Source organism: Meles meles, chromosome 5, assembly GCF_922984935.1.
Source record: "Meles meles chromosome 5, mMelMel3.1 paternal haplotype, whole genome shotgun sequence".
NCBI lineage: Eukaryota > Metazoa > Chordata > Mammalia > Carnivora > Mustelidae > Meles > Meles meles.
In genome coordinates this window covers 12,895,011-12,914,760 of record NC_060070.1, presented here as the reverse complement: position 1 = coordinate 12,914,760, position 19,750 = coordinate 12,895,011, and the positions used below count along the sequence as shown (strand labels likewise).

The 19,750-nt window shown below is 40.8% G+C and overlaps 1 pseudogene; it reads left to right on the top strand.

Annotated features, from left to right (window-relative positions):
* Positions 1 to 18,785, top strand: part of LOC123942079 — a 40,530-nt pseudogene extending 21,745 nt beyond the window's left edge.
* Positions 18,786 to 19,750: the final 965 nt, after the last annotated feature.

Below are 19,750 nucleotides of genomic sequence, written 5' to 3'. Positions count from 1 at the left end.
ACACATCCTATATACATATTCACAACTCTGTGAAATGACATATTCTTAAGTCTATTCATTAACTATGTTAAAATTCAAAGCAGCAAAATAACAAGAGTAGCTTAAAAGTCATCAAGAGTTAGCTGATTTAAAAAATTATGACACTCCATACATTGGAATAGAATGCTAAAAAGCTTTCTAGAGAAAGGATGAGGAAGTTCCTTGTGTTCTGCTGTGCAACAAAAATCAAGATATATTTTCAAGTTTATAAAAAGCAAAATGCAGAACATCATTTGGGTAAAAATGGGGACAGGGGAACCATACACGTAATCACTTGAATATGCAGAGATTATCTCATGAAAGACATTCAAGAAACTGGTAAGACATCAAGAAACTACCCTCTAAAGAGGGTAATAACTGGGGTACATGTGGACAGCTCTGTCAGTTGAGCATCCTATTCTTGGTTTCTGCTCCGCTCATGATCTTAGGGTCATGAGATCGCCCCACGTAGGTCTCTATGTTCAGTGGGGAATCTGCATGAGATTCTCTCTCTGCCCTTCCCTAACCCCACTTACTCAAAGGCACATCTGCATACACAAGCTCGCTCTCTCTCTCTCAAATAAATAAATAAATCCTTTTAAAAAATAAAGATAAAGAGGGGAATTGGGTAAATGGGGAACAACACAAGTAGAGTGAAACTTTTGGAGACAGAACAGAAACACAACTTCTGAGCTGGCTTGTGAGCCAATATTCCACCCAGAAGTGAGAGTACGAAGGTGTGGGGGCCAGCCTGCCTGTTCCAGGAATCGGATTAGTAGGAGTCAACTGTTCTTTTTTCCTCTTCCTTCCTTCCTTTTCTTTCTTTCTCTTTTTCTCTCTCTCTCTTTCCCTCTCCACACACCGACCCCTGTTTTTTCCCTTCTGCTGCTGCTGCTACTGCTGCTTTCTCCTCCCCTTCTTCCTTCTCCTCCTATTTGAAAATGGGGATCTTACCACTCACATTTCATGACCATGGATCTTTCAAGCACTTTAATGAGAGGCATTGACACCAACTTCCAGTGATCTTGCCAGTACATTCCCAGGTATAGAATGTACCCTTTTCCTTTGTTTTGATCAAGTACTTATCCAATGAGCATGATATCATCCTTATAGACCTAAAGCACTGGATATGGCCAACTACTCTGTGTGTGTGTGTGTGTGTATATATGCATATATATACACACACATATATATAATAACAAGTTGGTTACAAAGCGAATATAAGGAAATACCAATATTTAATAATACCAAAATTACCTCCATGCCATAGATATGTAATAGGAGCTTTCTACCTATCTTTATCTCTCTCTGATAAGCTATGATAAACAAGAAATTTAATTAAAATGCATGTATTTTATATATGGAACAGTGAAAATGACAGAATTAAAATTTCAGCAGATTACAGCAGGAAACCTCTGGGTTTTACTTGCTTCTTTCATCACAAAGTTCCCTCCACTTTCCCACATCAGTTCTGATTTGAAAATTCTTGATAATTACCCAAGTTTGCAACAGAGACACACACACACACACAGCTTGCTTCCTACTCTGGACGTCTTCCCTGTGTCTTTGGCTGGAAAGTACAAAGGAATCAAAGTATTTCCTTAAACAATGGAAGCCAACATAAATCCACTTATTCTAAGAAACAACAGAAATGAAATTTCCACTGGGATCAAATTCAACACAGCTGATTGGCATTTCTTTTATGCTAAATATTTGGCTCAGACGTCAGGTTTGGGGTTAGGAGAGGGGACTCCATTAGCCATTATATTAAACAGGAACATTCACCAAAGAGTCATTAACTTGTGTTTTACTCCTTCGAATGTCCTTTCTCCTTCTTAATGATCATATTAAGTATCCTATCTTGGACCGTGCCTGTTGTTTGGTTTTCACATTTTTCCAGTTTGACAGTAAGAGGCTTATTCTAGAACAACTAACAAACCAGACCACCCACCAGCTGCCAAATGGCATATTCTGTTGTATTTTATGTTGTGTTCTCAATCCATCTTCAGAAACATTTATATCCTGTTAATGAAAAGATTCTTGTAGCTGTTTCTATTCAATATGTACCCAAGTAGACAGGGGTGGGAATACCAGAAGATAGATGTATGCTCTTCGGAAAAGATCACTAAGCTTGTTTATGCATCCAGAGCAGGCAAACCATTTATAATCATGTCAATCTATCTGGCACTTAAAACAGACTTTCAGTCTGCTATCACAACAAATCTAAACCTAATCACAGGTTCTTGCAGGTTCCAAAGTTACATCACATTTATTGTGTGTGTTCTTCTCATCCTGAGTGTCTGCTCTCTGTTTTCTCCAGCGGGCCACTGAGCCCAATGCACTCACCTCAGGGCCTGCGGTCACCTGTGCTTCACTTAACCTTCTTTACTCTTTCATGATTTTAATTCACCCATCACCTTCAACTCCAGATTCTCTTCTTTTTGCAAGTCAGGCCTCAGATTTCTGGCTTCAAACCTTGGTTTCAATATCTTCTACTGGCTTTCCTTACCTTTTGCCAACCTCCAAATGTTTCTCCAGGTTTTCAGACCTCTGGTTCTTTTTTTACTCTAACGATACAAATTCTTCATGTTTAGCATCCGTCACTGTGCCTGAGGAGATTGCCCCAGTGCAGCTCTCACCCTTGGGCAAGCTCAGAGTCAGGAAACATCTGTCTTAGAAACTTGCTTCAACAGGGACCCTCCAGGCTCCACTTTCCACTGGGCTGTGTTCACTGAAGTCCAGTACATATGTCATATCCACTGCTGTACCCCCAGCATCCAATACGATGTCACACACATTAGAGTTCTGAATGACAAATGTCTACTGAATGAGTTCCTAAAATGGTAATTAAAGCTATTTCTGCCCATCTTCCCATACAGTTAAACAATTTTGATTTGTTGACAAGATGCAGACTAGCTTCTCTGATACTTACTTTCCTGCTTTGCAGGCATAGCTACATCAGGTAGAACAGAATATTCACACAGTGAACTCCATGGATCATCTATGTCCTAAGACATGGACCTCATGAAATGGCCCTTTATGTGAGAAAACTGTCTGATGGAAACTACGAAGCTACTCCCTAAGACTGTGATAAAATTTTAAGATGACCAAATATAGAGAAAGTAAGATAAATTAGAGAAGGATCAGAAGATTGGCTCAAAGATAAGGAATAAATTAAAAAATAAGAAATATAATTGGTCTAGGGTGCCTGGGTGGCTGAGTGGCTTAAAGCCTCTGCCTTCACCTCAGGTCATGATCTCAGGGTCCTGGGATCGAACCCCACACCGGAGGCTCTCTGCTCGCAGGGAGCCTGCTTCCTCCTCTCTCTCTCTCTCTGCCTGCCTCTCTGCCTGCCTCTCTGCCTACTTGTGATCTCTATCTGTCAAATAAATAAATAAAATCTTAAAAAAAAAAAGAAATATAATTGGTCTAAGATGCCGTGAGAATGCCTATAACTTCTGTTTTCCCTAAACCAGCTTCCATAAGATTCTAAATCTTGCCACAACGTGCCCTAAGACAGCGATATATAGGTAAGTGTATTGTTATGGAAAAAGTTTAAAATATATGACCCCTGGAGGGAAGACGTATCAAAACCGCATGGATAATAAGATTGTTTCTGTGAAACTGTAGAGAGAAATAAACATCTAGATTTTTAAACTGATACACAATATACATATAGTAGAATGCATAAATCTTGTAAAACCTGAATTTTTACTTTGTATACATCCATGTGACTACCAACTACATAAATATATAAGACAGTTCCAGGACTCCAAAGGTTCTCACACGCACATTCTGTGAAGAATCGTTCCTAAAATATTCACTGGGTACCCTACTGGAGAGATTTTAGGTGATTCTTCTTTATACCATTTTATTGCTAGAGTTTTCTACATTAGTTTTCCATATATAGTCAGAAAAATAAGAATGTCATTTTCCTTGTTGACCTATTAAGCAGCAGAAGTGCTAATGAGCTGATCTCAAGGAAAGGGACTGGAGGTACCCAAACTCCTGATTTGGGCATTTAGGTAGCTTTCAATGTTTCTTACTGTTCTTGTTTTTCTCTGTAAGAGATTTTTTTTTTTAAGATTTTATTTATTTATTTGACAGAGATCACAAGTAGGCAGAGAAGCAGGCAGAGAGAGAGGAGGAAGCAGGCTCCCTGCTGAGCGGAGAGCCCGATGTGGGGCTCGATCCCAGGACCCTGGGATCATGACCTGAGCTAAAGGCAGAGGCTTTAACCCACTGAGCCACCCAGGTACCCCTCTGTATATTTCTTGCTTTCCTTTTCTTTTCTCCTTAAAACTTAGCAAAGCTTTCTTTTCCTTCTAACAGTTTAATCTGTCCAACTGTGCAAGACAGTTGTATGTCCACATTATCTGAGCCTCATAAGAAGAATGGCATACTCCCAGGCATGTGTGGTGCTACAGACCATGTCCTCTGAAATTCATCTGTTAAATTCTAATGCCCAACATAATAGCATTTGGAGGTGGGGACTTTGGGAGGTAATTAGGTCATGAGGGTAGAACCTTCATGAATGAAATTAGTGCCCTCGTAACAGAGACCCTGGAAAGTCACCGTGCCCTTTCTCCCACATGAAAAGACAGTCCTAACCAGACAGTGAATCTGCCCAAAACTTGACCTTGGATTTCCCAGCCTCCAGAACTGTGAGAAATAAATTTTTGTTGTTTATAAGTCACCCAGTCTATGGTATATTACAGCAGCCTGAACAGACTAAGACATGTGGCCAACTGAAATCAAAGTGGAATGAGCCTATCAAGAAAGAGACACAAAGGGGCACCTCAGTGGCTTAGTAGGCTGTGTCTGCCTTCGGCTCAGATCATGATCCCTGGGTCCTGAGATCAAGCACTGTGTGGGGCTCCCTGCTCAGCAGGTAGTCTGCTTCTGCCCCTTCCTCTGCTCATGCTCTCTCGCTCTCTCTCAAATAAAATAATAAAATCTTAAAAAAGAGAGAGACACACACAGAGATAAGAAATAAAAATAAAAGCCTGATTACTGATAAAGGCATACTGAAGAAGGCAGCTTAGATCTGTAGGTACACTCAACCTTCTATTACCTATGACCATGAGTTCAGCATATAGATCCAAAAACCCAATCACTGCAGAGACAGCACCCTCTTCAAAAACTACTCGACAAATAAAGGCCTACAGCTTCAGGACCCACTGCTTTAAGAAAGATAGGGAATCAAGCCACTGAATGCTCAGGTGTTCTCTACTAATCTCACAAAGTAAATAAGTCACCAAGCAGAGGGAGATGAGAAAAGGGTGACAACTCTCCCCTAAGGAACTTGAGTGGAAGGCTCCTTTTGAGCAAACATGAGGATTCAGAAATATGGTCTTCCCCAACACTCTGGATACATGGTTGACTGAATATCCTTAAGGGTTCCATAAATCCAGATTCTGTAATTCCAGAAAAGGAATTTCTTTCCATTTCTTCTGTATCTTTCACTAAAGGGTTTTGTTTTTTTAATTTTTTAAATTTATTTTTTCAGTGTTCCAAGATTCATTGATTATGCACCACACCCAGTGCTCCATGCAATACCTGCCCTCCCTAATACCCACCACCAGACTCACCCAACCCCCCACTCCCCTCCCCTCCAAAACCCTCAGTTTGTTTCTCAGAGTCCACGGTCTCTCATGGTTCGTCTCCCCCTCTGATTTCCCCCAACGCACTTCTCCTCTCCATCTCCCCATGTCCTCCATGTTATTCTTTATGCTCCACAAGTGAGACCATATGATAATTTGTTCTCTCTGCTTGACTTACTTCACTCAGCATAATCTCCTCTAGTCCTGTCCGTGGTGATACAAAAGTTGGGTATTCATCCTTTCTGATGGAGGCATAATATCACTACAGGATTTCTTAAAGCAAGTTTATAAATAAATAAACAAGCAACCAAATAAGTTCAGTGAGATAAAAGGAACTTTTAGAGGACTGTATGAAATCGCACACGTGGAAAACATCTTCAGTCACACACAGAGTTGAAACCCACAAAGAATATGTGCATTATTGTAAAGACAAAACACAGAAACTGGCTTACTAGTAACGGATCTCTTTTGGGCCTGAACTTCCAAACTCCTCCTGATCTCACTGTCACAACCTGAGATGACGAGTCACTGGAGTTTCTATGTCAAGTGTAGTTGGCACTGGATGAAATGCTGAAGCTAAAATTCCCACCAAGCCTGTTTTTGTCATCTGTGAAACACATCCACACAATTATGGACCCATTTCCTGAAAGGATATTCTCAACTTTCCAGAGACTCGGCTAACTTAAAATCGGACCCAGCCTTCAACTGGAGAGTGTGAAGATCCCAAAAAGGAAACAAATGTTTTGAAGTAAAAGACTTCAGGGTGGGGTGGGAAAGGGAAAAGTTTACAAGATAATAATTTTTCAAAGATTTCTCAAAAAGACTTCATGCATATTATTTACTTATTTTAGAAGTTAACTTTTTACTAAATTTAGCATACGTAGGAAAGTGCATAAATTGTGAGTAAGGTCTTGATGAATCATTTTAGAATGAAAACATCTGCAGAGCCAGCCCCAAATCAGGATACAGAACATCGCCAACACTGACAAAACTTCCCATTGCCCCCTTCTCTGCATTATCATCCCCAAAGGGATCACTATTCTGGCTTCTAACACCATGCACTGGCTCCGAGCTTTATATAAGTACAATCACACCGTATGTACTTCTGTGTGCCTGGATGCTTTTGCTCTGCTGACATTTGGGAGTTTCACCCATGCCATTACACACGGTAATAGTGGTGGTTTCTTCATCCTTACTGCTGCTCAGTATTCCACTGCATGAATACACCACAATTTACTTACTCATTTTACTGCTGTTGGAAATCCGCAGTAGTTTCCAGCTTGGAACTATGATGAAAAGTATGACTGTGTGAATTCTAATAATATGCCTCTTGGTGAGTACTGGTACACGTTTCTGCTGAGTATCTTCCAAGGAGTCAGTCATAGGTCACTAAGTTTGCGGCAACTTCTTACAGCAGCAATAGGAAACTCATATAATCACCCTTTCCCCTTTTTATATGTTTATTGGTCATATGGATATCCTTTTTCGTGAAGTGCCTGTTTGTTTAAGTCTTTTGTACACTTTTAATATTACATTGTTTTCAGGGCTGGGAGTGGATTTCCTCATATCCTCTGCACTCAAGTCCTTGGTAGATAATATTTAGCATGCATTCTCTCACTCCATGGCTTAATTTATTTTACTCAGTGTTATCCCTTTTTTAAAAGTTTTATTTATTTGAGAGAGCGAGCATACATACAAGTGGGGGGAGGGGCAGAGAGAGAGGGAGAGGCAGACTGCGTGCTGAGCAGATGCTGGGCTCCATCCCAGGAACCTAGGATCATGACCTGAGCCGAAGGCAGACGCTTAACTGACGGAGCCACCTTTTGACAAAGTTCCCAACTTTAATCTTGTCCAATGTATCTATCTTTGCCTTTCCAGTTGGTGCTTTTTTTTTTTTTTTTTTTTTTAGATTTTATGTATTTATTTGACAGAGATCACAAGTAGGCAGAGAGGCAGAGAGAGAGGGGGGAGGAAGCAGGCTCCCTGCTGAGCAGAAAGCCCGATGTGGGGCTCGATCCCAGGACCCTGGAACCATGACCTGAGCCGAAGGCAGAGGCTTTAACCCACTGAGCCACCCAGGCGCCCCAGCCAGTTGGTGCTTTTTGTGAGCTTTTGAGAATGTCTTGCCTCCAAGATCATGAAGACACTCTCCAAGTTACCTTCTATAAATTTTATGATTTTGACCCAGCTGGAATTGATATTTGGCTATTGTGTAAAGTAGGCAGCAAGGTCTACTTTGTCCCACTTAGATAACCAAGTGATCCATCATCATTTATTAAAAATGCCATCTTTCCCCCATTATATTGGAATGATGTTTTTGTCATATATCAGGTAACTATATATATGTAGATTTACTTCTGGACTTGTTTCTATTCTATTGCTCTATTTATCCATCTTTGCACTTGTTCAGAAAAGAGTTAACAAAACAGGATTGTTTTGTTATCCTTTGACAGGCTTGCATATAAGGTTAGTCCTTGGCTCGAATGTGGAAACCTAGATCTGTAGAGGGTTTCTACCATTCCCAGAACCGATCGGAATTTCTCACTGTGCCTAAACTCTTTGTACAAACAGTGAAAATTATGCTGGACACTTGTTTTCCTTCTAGAGTTTGGAAGTTTTGTGTACTTGACAGAGTATGTGTACATGACAAGCCCCCAGTAAAAACGCTGGGCACCAAGTCTCTAATGAGCTTCTCTGACAGACAACATTTCACATGCATTGTTATAACTTGCTGGGGAAATTAAATGTGTCTCCACTTGGAGACTTTTGGAGGTTTGCACTTGATTTCCTCCAGAGTTCGCCTCATGTGTCTCTTCTATTCTCTCATTTTGCTTTGTATCATTTCACTGTAATAAATAATATCCATGAATATGACTATACCCTGAGTCCTGGGAGTCCTAATGTCCTAAGAGCTCATCAAGCCTAAGGATAGTCATGGGGACCCTTAATATAGTACCAATACCATATTGTCTTAATTACTATAACATTATAGTCATGCTATCTGGTAACAGAAGTTTGCCAAATTTGTTATTCCTTAAGATTATCCTAGTTTTTACTGCATAAACTTTCATATGTCTTAAGATTTACTCAATGTTCACAAAATTCAATCTGCAGTTGAATTCTACCAGCATTTTATTTGGTCTATAAATCCATTCGAGAAAACTGATGTTTCTACGATATTTAGCCCTCTAATCATTCACATGGTATACTTGGGTCTTCTTTCATTTCTTTCAATTTTCTAAATAACATTTTGTAACCTTTATTTTTTCTTTTGGTGAGAAGATCTTGTACATCACATATTAGATTTGTTACCAGGCATTTGGTGGTTTTGATACTAAATGCAAGTCGTATTTTTCATTTTTATTTTCTAATTATTTTTTACCATTCTACAGAAACATGATTTTTGTGTATTGACCTTAGATCTGGCAACCTAATAAATTCATTTATTAATTCCAATAGTTCAGCCATAGAGTCTTTTAATCTGTTATGTAAGCAAGCACATCAACCATAAAAGCAAGAGTTTTGCTTCTTCCTTTTAAATCATTGTTATGAGCTGAGTTGTGTCCTTCCAAAATTCATATCTTAAAGTCCTAACCTCAACCTCAGAATGTGACCATATTTGGAAACAGAGCCTTTAAAAAGGTAATTAAGTGGGCGCGAGAGTGACTCAGTTGGTTAAGCCTCTGCCTTTGGCTCAGGTCATAATCCCAGGGTCCTGGGATTGAGTCCCTCATTGGGCTCCCTGCTCAGCGGGGAGTCTGCTCCTCCCTCTCTCTTTGCCTGCTGCTCCCTCTGTACTCTACCTCTCCCTGTGTCAAATACATGAATAAAATCTTCAAAAAACAAAAACAAAGGTAATTAAGTGAAAGTGAAGTCATTAGGGTGGACCCTAATCTAGTATGACTACTTATGAGAAAAGATTAGGACACAAGGTCACACAGAGGGAAAATTATGTGAAGACACAGAAAGAAGATGGCCATCTATAAGACAAGGCAAGAAACCAATCCTGCTGACACTTTGATCTTGGACTTCTAACCTCCAGAAATTTAAGGAAATAAATATGCGTTGTTTAAGATACCAGTCTGTGCTATTTTGCAGTCCTAGAAAACAAATGCAAATAATGCTTCACAACTCAGTCATACAGTTATATAGAAGCATGCATTATATGCCAGGCACTGGCTTAATTTGTTTTCATACATCATTTCTTTTATTCTTCATAATGTCCAAAAAGACAGGTAGTATTGCCTCAATTTTACACAGGATAAAAACAGACCCTAAGAGATCAAGAAATGTACCTAAGCCAGGGTGCCTGACTGGCTCAAGTCAGTACAGCATGCAACTCTTGACCTCAGGGTTTTAAGTCCAAGCCCTGTGTTAGGTGGAGAAATTACCTAAAAATAAAAGAAAGAAAGAAAGAGAAAAGAAAAGAAGGATGGAAGGAAGGAAACAGGGAGGGAGGGAGGAAGGGAGGAAATATGATATATGTCATATAGAACTAGACATCATGAACGCTGCTGCTTCGTTCTTCTGCCTTCCTAGGGTTGTAAAACAATTACTATGCCTTCAGTCACTTGCCCTTTACTTAACTGAAAAAAATTTTTTTTCTCGGTAGAGGAATATATAAATATATCATAAAGAACTATCTGTGATCCAGACCTATCACCCAGAACTGTCTCAACATATAATCAATATCCCAGAGTGGAGTATCAAACAAGATGCAAATTTTCAAAGGATCTCACAAATAAACAGGCATACAACTCTTGAATTCCTCACCTCACTGAGGACATGAAAGGGTAGGAAGAGAGCAGAATCGAAGATTTTTAGATGTTAGTGTTCTGTGTCTCCTCTGCCACATGGAGGCCTTGGAGATGCCTGACCCTGTCTTCAAGTCTACGAAGAGGGGCCCAGTGGAATCTCTCAGTTTGGGGTGACAGTGAACTCTTTGCTCTCTGGTTCTAAGTAGAGAAACCTCAAATGAAAGAGAAGGGATGGCTAGCTATCAACAGATGAACCAGAAGAGTGATGGCAGGGTTAGGCTATAAGCAATTGCAAAATTTATGGGGACAGAGATGAGTTAATATTGCCTAAGGACCAGAAAAGGGCCTTGTAAAGAAGAGGTTATTTTAGGTCCTTAGAAAAGCAGCAACCTATAGGGGTAAAAAGACCTCAGCAAAGAAAAGTAGAAGTTAATCATTCAAGTTCTAGATGTTCAGGGAAGCAACCAGCTATATTGAAAAGGTATTCACTGCATGTGAGGGAGCAAGCAAGGCAGGTGTATCAAGTGCTCTCCCAGAAAGTCAAAAGGCAGCCTCAAACACCTGCAGGCCAAGAAAACGTTGGGCTCCCTCACTACGGTACCAGAAAAGACTTCTCTGCTCCCCCTCTCTCCCCCATCCTTGTTCCTTGGCAGCAAAATAAGGGGGAAAGCTCAGAAAGTAAGAAGGCAAAAGAGGAAAGCCAACTACTGGCCTCCCCCTACCATCACCTCACCTTAGGCTTTAGGGGAGGATGGGAACTAGGTGCCTCATCTTTAAATCAGTTAGGACATTTTGATTAAATCAAGATTCTTTGTAACACCTAAGAACAACTGGAAAAGTCATCTGGGGCAGAGAAAGAACTCATCACATTCAATAAACATAACAGATTTATAAGATAATTAAAAAGGACAATGAGGGGCACCTGGGCAGCTCAGTTAGTTAAGTGGCCAACTCATGGTTTCGGCTCGGGTCATGATCTCAGGATCCTAGGATGGAACCTGCTGGAGGATTCATTCTCTCTCTCTCCCTCTTCTTCTGTCCCTCCCCCAGCCTCACCCCACCCCCTTCATGCACTCGTGCAATCACACTCTCTCGAAAAAATAAATAAAATCTTAAAAAAAAAAAGGACAATAAGATACCACTATGCGCCCATTTCAATGGCTATCATTAAAAAAGACAGATAATACCAAGTGTTGATGAGGATGTGGAGAATCAGGGAGCCCTCAAATTGCTGCTGGGAACATCAAATTGTACAGCCATTTGGGGAACAGCTTGGCAATTTTTTTAAAAAGATAAATATTAATCAAGCCAGTAATTCCACAACTAGATACCTACCCAGGAGAGATCAAAACACATGTTCACATGACTGTCACATGAATGTTCATAACAGCATTATACATAATAGCCCAAAATTGGAAACAATCTTAATGTTGATCAACTGATGAATGATAATGAAAATTGTAATAGGTCCACACAATGAAATACAATATAACAAAAAAAAGGAATGAAATACAACAACATGATACTGTATTGGTGAACATTGTATCAAAAACACTACGAAAGAAAGTGAGATGTGAAAGATTATACATTATATGAATCTATTTATATGAAATGTCCAGAAAGTAGAAATCTATAGATTTGTAGAATAGCAATTACCTGGGGACAAGTGTGAGAGTGAGAACTTACTGCAAACAGGCACAGGGAAACCTGAGATGAGAGAAATATTCTAAAAGTAGACCATGATAGTTTCACAACTCTATAAATTAACTTAATATCACTAAATTACAAATCAGTAGAAGGGTGCATTCAATTACAAGGGTGGCTTTTATGGCATGTAAAAATTATACCTCAATAAAACTTAAAAAAAAAATACCCCAACATGGGATCAGCTGGGGATATACAGATACAGGTTTGACAATATACTGATAATTATTAAAGGTAGATGATGGATAATGCAATTTCCTTACACCATTTCTTCTACTTTTATGTATGTTTGAAATTTTTCACATAAAAAGTTTTAATAAGGTAATGAGATATTAAAATAGTTTTATGAAGCCACACTCACTAAGTCTTTGATATAACTCAATTGTTATATCTACATTTCATTTTTAAGCCATTACATTAAATGTGGCAGTATTCAACGGAAAACTGGCCAAGAAGATGCAAATAACGGCCGTGTTATCTATATCTGTATTTACATGTTACGTCCAACAACTTTAATAGGCCTAACAACTCAAAAATCATGGTATCAAGAAGTCATATAGCTAAAAGAAACTTAGGTCACCAGATGACCTCTGCTTCTGAAAGGGTCTCACTCAATAAAGCTATCTTTTCCTTTTCAAATATTTACAGATGTACATGGTAGAGTTAATCAAAATCCCTTTGGTATTTTAGGTCAACACAATCTGTTTTGTTTGTTTGTTTTTAAGATTTTATTTATTTATTTGACAGCGAGAGAGAGAGATCACAAGTAGGCAGAGAAGCAGGCAGAGAGAAAGAGAGAGGGAAGCAGGCTCCCCGCCGAGCAGAGAGCCCGATGTGGGACTCGATCCCAGACCCTGAGATCATGACCCGAGCCGAAGGCAGCGGCTTAACCCACTGAGCCACCCAGGCTCCCCAACACAATCTGTTTTAATGAACATCTTCCTTCGATAGGTTGATGGCCAAGTAAAACAAAGAATATTAAGAAGCCAGAAATAAGTTATGCATTAATTATATTAATTAATTAATTTTATGTCTAGCTTTTAATAAAAAGCGGTTAAGGAAGAAAAATTACTGAGAAATTAAACACATTTATTATTAGAATTTTTAGGGCTTTGTTTTTACAATATTATGATACCCAGCTGGCTCACAGGACGGATACACCAAAACCAGTAGTTGATAACTGGAGAAAGGGACCTATCTAGAGGGTTTGCCATGGGATAGTCGGCAGTAAGATAGCACCATCTGTTGGAAAGAAGAAATGTCAATCACCAATAAAACATTTTTGATACAAGAAAAAAATATTTAAGTCTTTCCAAAGTGCTTGATAAGGAATCTTGTTAGAATTAGAAGCTGCAAGATCACTGGAACAAGTACCAAATTGTGTTTATTCATCGTTATCTCCACAGGTTTTTTGGGGGTTGGGCTGTTTTATACACACACACAAGAAATTTATATGATTTCATAGACATACGTTAAACACAAAATACAAAAATCTGCATTAATGTTTGCAGCCCTATAGATACCATTCAAATGTCACCACCTTCCTGCCACTACTCTAACCTCTGAAACAATGACACATAGCCACACAGAATCTGTTCTCATGAATTCCTGCAAGTTTCTGATCTTGGCAATTATTATACTCCAACAGACCATTACCAGGTCTATAGATTTTATACAGTATATTAAAATCCCCTATCCAAAACAAATAAAACATAAATAAGTAGACAACCCCATTGTAATACTAATCCTTGGAAAAGATGTTATATTTATTTTGTGTTCTGAGTAAAATTCTTAGCGGATTACAATGCATAAACATCAAAGTATTAGAATATCTGGTACTCCTACTAAAGTCAATAGGTATAATGTATTCTTCCTCAACTTTTCAAGTTTCCTAAAAACTCAATACATCTAAAATCATTTTCTGTGCTAACACAGATAAAACATGCATTTTTATGGGCACAGAAAGTTCTCCAGTCTTTCCTTGGAAGATAGCATCTACCATTCAAAACAAGGTATTTTTTATTTTATTTTTTTTTAAAGATTTTATTTATTTATTTGACAGAGAGATCACAAGCAGACAGAGAGGCAGGCGGGGGGGGGGGGGGGAAGCAGGCTCTCTGCCGAGCAGAGAGCCCGATGCGGGACTCGATCCCAGGACCCTGAGATCATGACCTGAGCGGAAGGCAGCAGCTTAACCCACTGAGCCACCCAGGCGCCCAGAACAAGGTATTTTTTAAAATATGTCTAGCATGTAGCACTTTCAAAACTAGTAACTCCTATCTTTCGAATTTATGAGTACTGAATTGATAATTAGTTTTGAAAAAAAATCTTGTAGGAGCGTCATAGTTCATACACCACAAAGAAGCTGGCATCTTTCATATTAAAGGAGCATACCATATGAAAGCCTTCTGAAATGCTATGCAGTTTCTGGATCCAGCTTGCCAACCACTGCTAACTACTTGCGGTTGTGAACTTTCAGATGCACTGTAGTTTCCTCTGTTCAATTATCCACTTAATTCAGCTTAGGAAGGACTCATTTGAAAGAGTTACTGGAAGACTTGTCAGAGCTATAACGTCCCATGATCTAAAAAAGGAAACCTCAGACAGGATGTCTTGTAGCAATAGAAAAGAAGCAAGAGTGGATGTAGAGTATCCAACCCTTGCCAACTTGAATCAGAGACTTTAACCATCCGGGACATATGACATCCTTCTCTCTTTGCTTGGATGACATTGTTACTCACTAAGAACTGAGGCTTGACCTCACCTGAAAATCCAGTTCAACAAGTGCTCAAGGATATTCATCTCCAAACGGGACAAATAAGACAGTTCTTTGTGGGGTGGGAAGAAAGTACAGACTGCTTATTTGCAGTTCTAATTTCTATGTTTGTATAAGTTTTCCAGTATATGCAATAAATTATGATAGTAATTGATAACCAAATAAATATATATAAATGGAGATAAAAGCAAATAAATTGTATGTTCTACCAATTTAACCAATCAAAGAAGGTTAGAGTCCACTATTTTACAAAAAATTGGAATTGTGATAGGAGATAAAATCTGATTGCTATCACTATTCTAGAATTTCTCTAATATACTGCATCTTCCACGCAAAACAGACAAACAATGGACAAAAAATACTTGATTTACTATACTCCTGGTCAAAAAGAAGAGCTTCTTTATCCCTATATTCATGACCAATATAATAATGACTACATTAAAATTCTGGTTTTCTCTCAACTTTGAACCACACTTCTCATTTTGTGACTATTCCTGTGAATAGGCATTTTGGAATGCTTCATCCTTTAAATTATATCATCAACATTACTAGAAAAAAATTTGATTTACAGGATTTTATTTACCAGTGTCTCCTCTATTTATATATTAATTTTGGTAGCCTTTGGTGTAATTTACCAAATACTTCCAGTTCTCTGTCTTCTGAGCATAAGGTAGGACTATACTTCCTAGTAAGGGGGGGCAGGCATATGACTAAGCCAGCCAGTGGAGTTGGGGCAATGTCACTTCTTTTCTGGAGCATTTGATTTAGTGTGAGATCTTCCACGGTTCTCCTTTTTCCTCCTCTAGCCTGACAGGTTCCCAGTCAACCTGAATATCTGAATGACCACTAAGACCAAAGTCCCTCTGCCAACCTGCTAGGATACAGAGCATGACAAAGAAATAAATCTTTGTTGTTTTAAACCACTGAGATTTGGGGGTTGGTCGCTACCCGGTCATGATCTGATTTGTCCCAAATGATGTTTTGAGGAATAACCGAAATTCCACTCAAAACCCAACAAGCCATAACTCAAAGTTTTGGCTATTAAGTTTTTGTATATCACAGGAAATCCAACCTGAATATAAAAACTACAGCAAGTTCTCTATTAATAAATTCCCCTCAAAAGACAAGTTGGTCCTACCTATTCCTGTAGTTTGAAAAGGGAATTTCAGCCTTTGAAATTTCAAAAAGGAGACTTTGCCATTAGGTGCCATGTTGGTCTGCTCAAGGGGCAAAAAACAGAAAACAGTTCTCTTCTACCTTGACTTGGAATTTTCCACCTTGAGAACTCGCCTCTCAAGGTGATAGCTGGTGAGACTGGCCAAACCAGTTATTCTTCCAATTTTTCTTTAATTTCACTTTAAGTCAATGGAGAATTATTCTGATATAATCAATTCTTCCCAAACCCATCTATATTTCATAAAGGAGTAGTGTTCAAATATGTTCTCATACTGTTTTATTTTCCTCCCAAGTGACTATGATATTTTCACCCCAGTAGAAAGCAAAAGATCTACTCTGAGCTATTCCCAAAAGCCTCTCTCAGGCACAGGAGGCAGTTGATTCAGTGCATGGGAACTGAACTTAAAACTTCTGTGTTCGGGGCGCCTGGGTGGCTCAGTGGGTTAGGGCCTCTATCTTCAGCTCAGGTCATGATCCCTGGGTCCTAGGATTGAGCCCCGGATCCGGCTCCTTGCTCAGCGGGGAGCCTGCTTCCCCATCTCTCTCTCTCTGCCTGCCTCTCTGCCTACTTGTGATCTGTCTGTCAAATAAATAAATAAAATCTTTTAAAAAACAAACAAACAAACAAAAAACCCTCCATGTTCAAGTCACACCTCTGTCACCAACCAGCCATATGACCGAGCAAGTAGCTAACCTCTGTCAGCCTGTTTCTTCACCTGCAAAATGAGAATAATAGTGGCCTTGCCTCTCTGAGGCTTGTCAGTTCTAAAGAAACATGACATCTAAAAAGAATTCAACAGCTGAGTTCCATTATTGGAAGGAAAATCTGTTTATGCATATTTACGAATCAACACTGATTCACTGCCTTCTCATAACATTTTTAGATAAATTATTTTTGACATTGCTCTATGGTTTCTGGTTTTTATTTCCTCTTTCTAATTTTTCTCATCTCCATTTACAGAACCAGAGGCTCAAGTTCATGCCACAAAATAGGAAAAGCCAAAACAAAGTTGTAAGCTTCTTCCACTCAACCGCAATTTCCTCTTCCTCTGGATGCCTTCCTTTCCTTTGATTCAATTTCAGGCACCTGCAGTCACGTGCAATTTGTTGTTTCTTCCACTACTATCCGTTATCTTTACACCTTAGGATATAGCTTTTTGTATTAGCCAACTTGCCAGTCAATCGCATGTGGGCACGAATTAAGGGCCTATATTGCCGCCGTCATGGTGGCTTTCTGTCTCCGACGTGACTAACCAGAATTCTGGTTAGTACAGGTTTTTGAACAGATAAAAAGGGAGAACGGTATTTTGGGAAAAGCAAACAAATTTGAATCACATTCTGCAAACCACTGCCTTCATGTACCATAACTGAGGACCAAAGACAGAACCTGTCCGGGAACCAGGGCTGAGAAAAAAAATTCTGCAGTGATTACAGGTGAAAACGAAAGAATAACCCCAACAACTCTCAGCAAAGAAAAAAAAAATGTTTGTTTTTTCTGTAAGGGCTGGAAAATATACGTTTAATGTCTGCCTACCAAAGGTAACTTTGAAATTCATGTTGGTAGCCTTGAGCTTCAACCTGTCCAAGGCAGTGAAAGGAACGCAACCAGGGGGCAGGTGCGCACTTGTGTTTGATAGTTAAAGGATCCCCGCTGGAGCACAGCTGAAGAGGCGACAAAGAAATGAGGCGTTTGCGAGGATGACACACTTCCGCAAGAATTGCAAGGCAGGGAGCCTATACTTACCGCGAGAAGATACGGCAAGACCTCAGGCTACAGGACCCAGAACATCCAGCTGAGCCAGGGATGATGTCAAGGGCTCCGACGGCTGCTGCCTCTGTCTGCAGCCCGGCCGCAGCCCCATCGTCTCCCCATTGGCTACTGTATGAGCGTGAGGCAATCCTGGATACTCCTCGTGCCAGGAGAAGGAGATGGCTCCGCAGACGAAGGCACCTGAGAAGCAGAATAGTTCCCTGGGCGTGAGCAGCAGAAAGAGCTGCGGCGGCCGCGGGGCAGCAGCCGGGGCCGGGCTTCCTGGAGAGGAGGTAGTCACCGTGAGGCAGCCCCCTCCAGCCCTTCTTGCCCAAGGCCGCCTCAGGGAACGGCCCGGAGGATGCCCGACCCAGGATCCCTGCAGGCCCCGCAAGCAAGGACTAGGACAAGGACAAGGCGCTGCCCCGCTTCTGGATCCCGTGCCCGACCCTCGAGGCTGACGTCCCCAAAGTGTAGAAGCCGTCGCGCACGCAGACCTGCTGCCCGTCGGAGAAGCCACTGCGCATGTCAGACCAGCCACTGCGCATGTCGGACCCGACGCGCAAGGCCTCACGCCTCCGCCGGGCTCTGGGACCGCGCGGCACTTCCGGCACAGAGGGAGCGGCACGGCGAGCCACCGCAGCTTGTCCCGCGACGCGTCTTGCTCTGTGCTGCAGCCGTCTGGAGCCGGAATCACGCTCGAGGGCGTGGAGAAACGGACTTGGAAGGACATGCTGGACCCCAGGAACGGGGAGAAGCTCACGGACCGTGACATCATCGTGCCGCAAAGGGGCGACGTGGGCTTCGGGGCTCCAGAGCTGCAGAATGAACTTATGGACCGAGAATTGAGGCCGATGGTGCAGGAGATCGCACCGACTGTGTGGCACCTTCATGCTCTGCCCGGGAGCCCTGGGGACGCAGCTGTCAAGGAGACAAGGCCATGTGGGCGGCGGGCGGGCGGCGGGCCCTTGCAGGAACTCGAGTTTGAAAGCATAGGCTAAGAAGATTCAATGTGTTCTCAGTTTAAGAGTAAAATCTGAATTGAACACGTGCACACGGACACAAAGATCACTATGAGCTACTGAAGAGTTTCCGGTTTGGGGATGGGTTGTCTTGTTGTCATTTTCTGGTTTTGTTTTTTAACTACGTGGAAAACGTGACATTTTCAGGGAGGAGAGCCTGAGATAGGAGGGAGATTCACGGAAGAGGAATCAAAACAAGAATGGAAACTCCCCTAAATGTTCAAGCATCTCAAAACACACAGAGGCAGAGCAGGGATCAAGGCAGGCTTTCCCGTGAGTCATGTGTTTCTCCGTGATCACAACAGCGCTTCCTGTCGGAGTCAAGAGTGCATTCAGGGTGGAGTTCGTGAGAAAACCTGTCTTAGTCATGAAATACCAGTTTTCAACTCTTTAATGCAGTCAAGCAACGTTCTGGGAGATTACCATGTACAGAGTTGACCGAAAGATTTTTGAAGAGGTTTTAAATTTTGATATTCGAATGATTCACTTTATCAAAACAAAGCCACTTATTAATCTGTGGTACCTATTATACAAATGCAGTGTGTTAGGTACTGAAGGGGGTACAAATTAGTACAGTGCATGTCTACTGCCCTGAAAGAGCTTTTGGATGATCTTCTGGTAAGTGTGGGATCTGAGAGTGGTGGTGTGGCCATTGGGCAGAGAACCATAAGGAAAGGCCCTGGATCTAACTTTCTCTTTTCAGCCTCCATGGAATGACAAAGGCTATCAGAAGCCAGACCCCCTGAACCTGTCCACTGTGTCTGCTGATCCTCTGGTTTGCTTTCCAGGCAAAGAAGGGCATGAATGTACTTCAGCTGTCAACTACCCAAGACCAGCCTTACATGCATTGACCTGCTTAGATGACAAAATGGATGTCAGAGAGCTCCATATCCAAAAATATAGGCCCCTCGCTTGTTACGGAATCTGAGTTTCTATAATTGGAG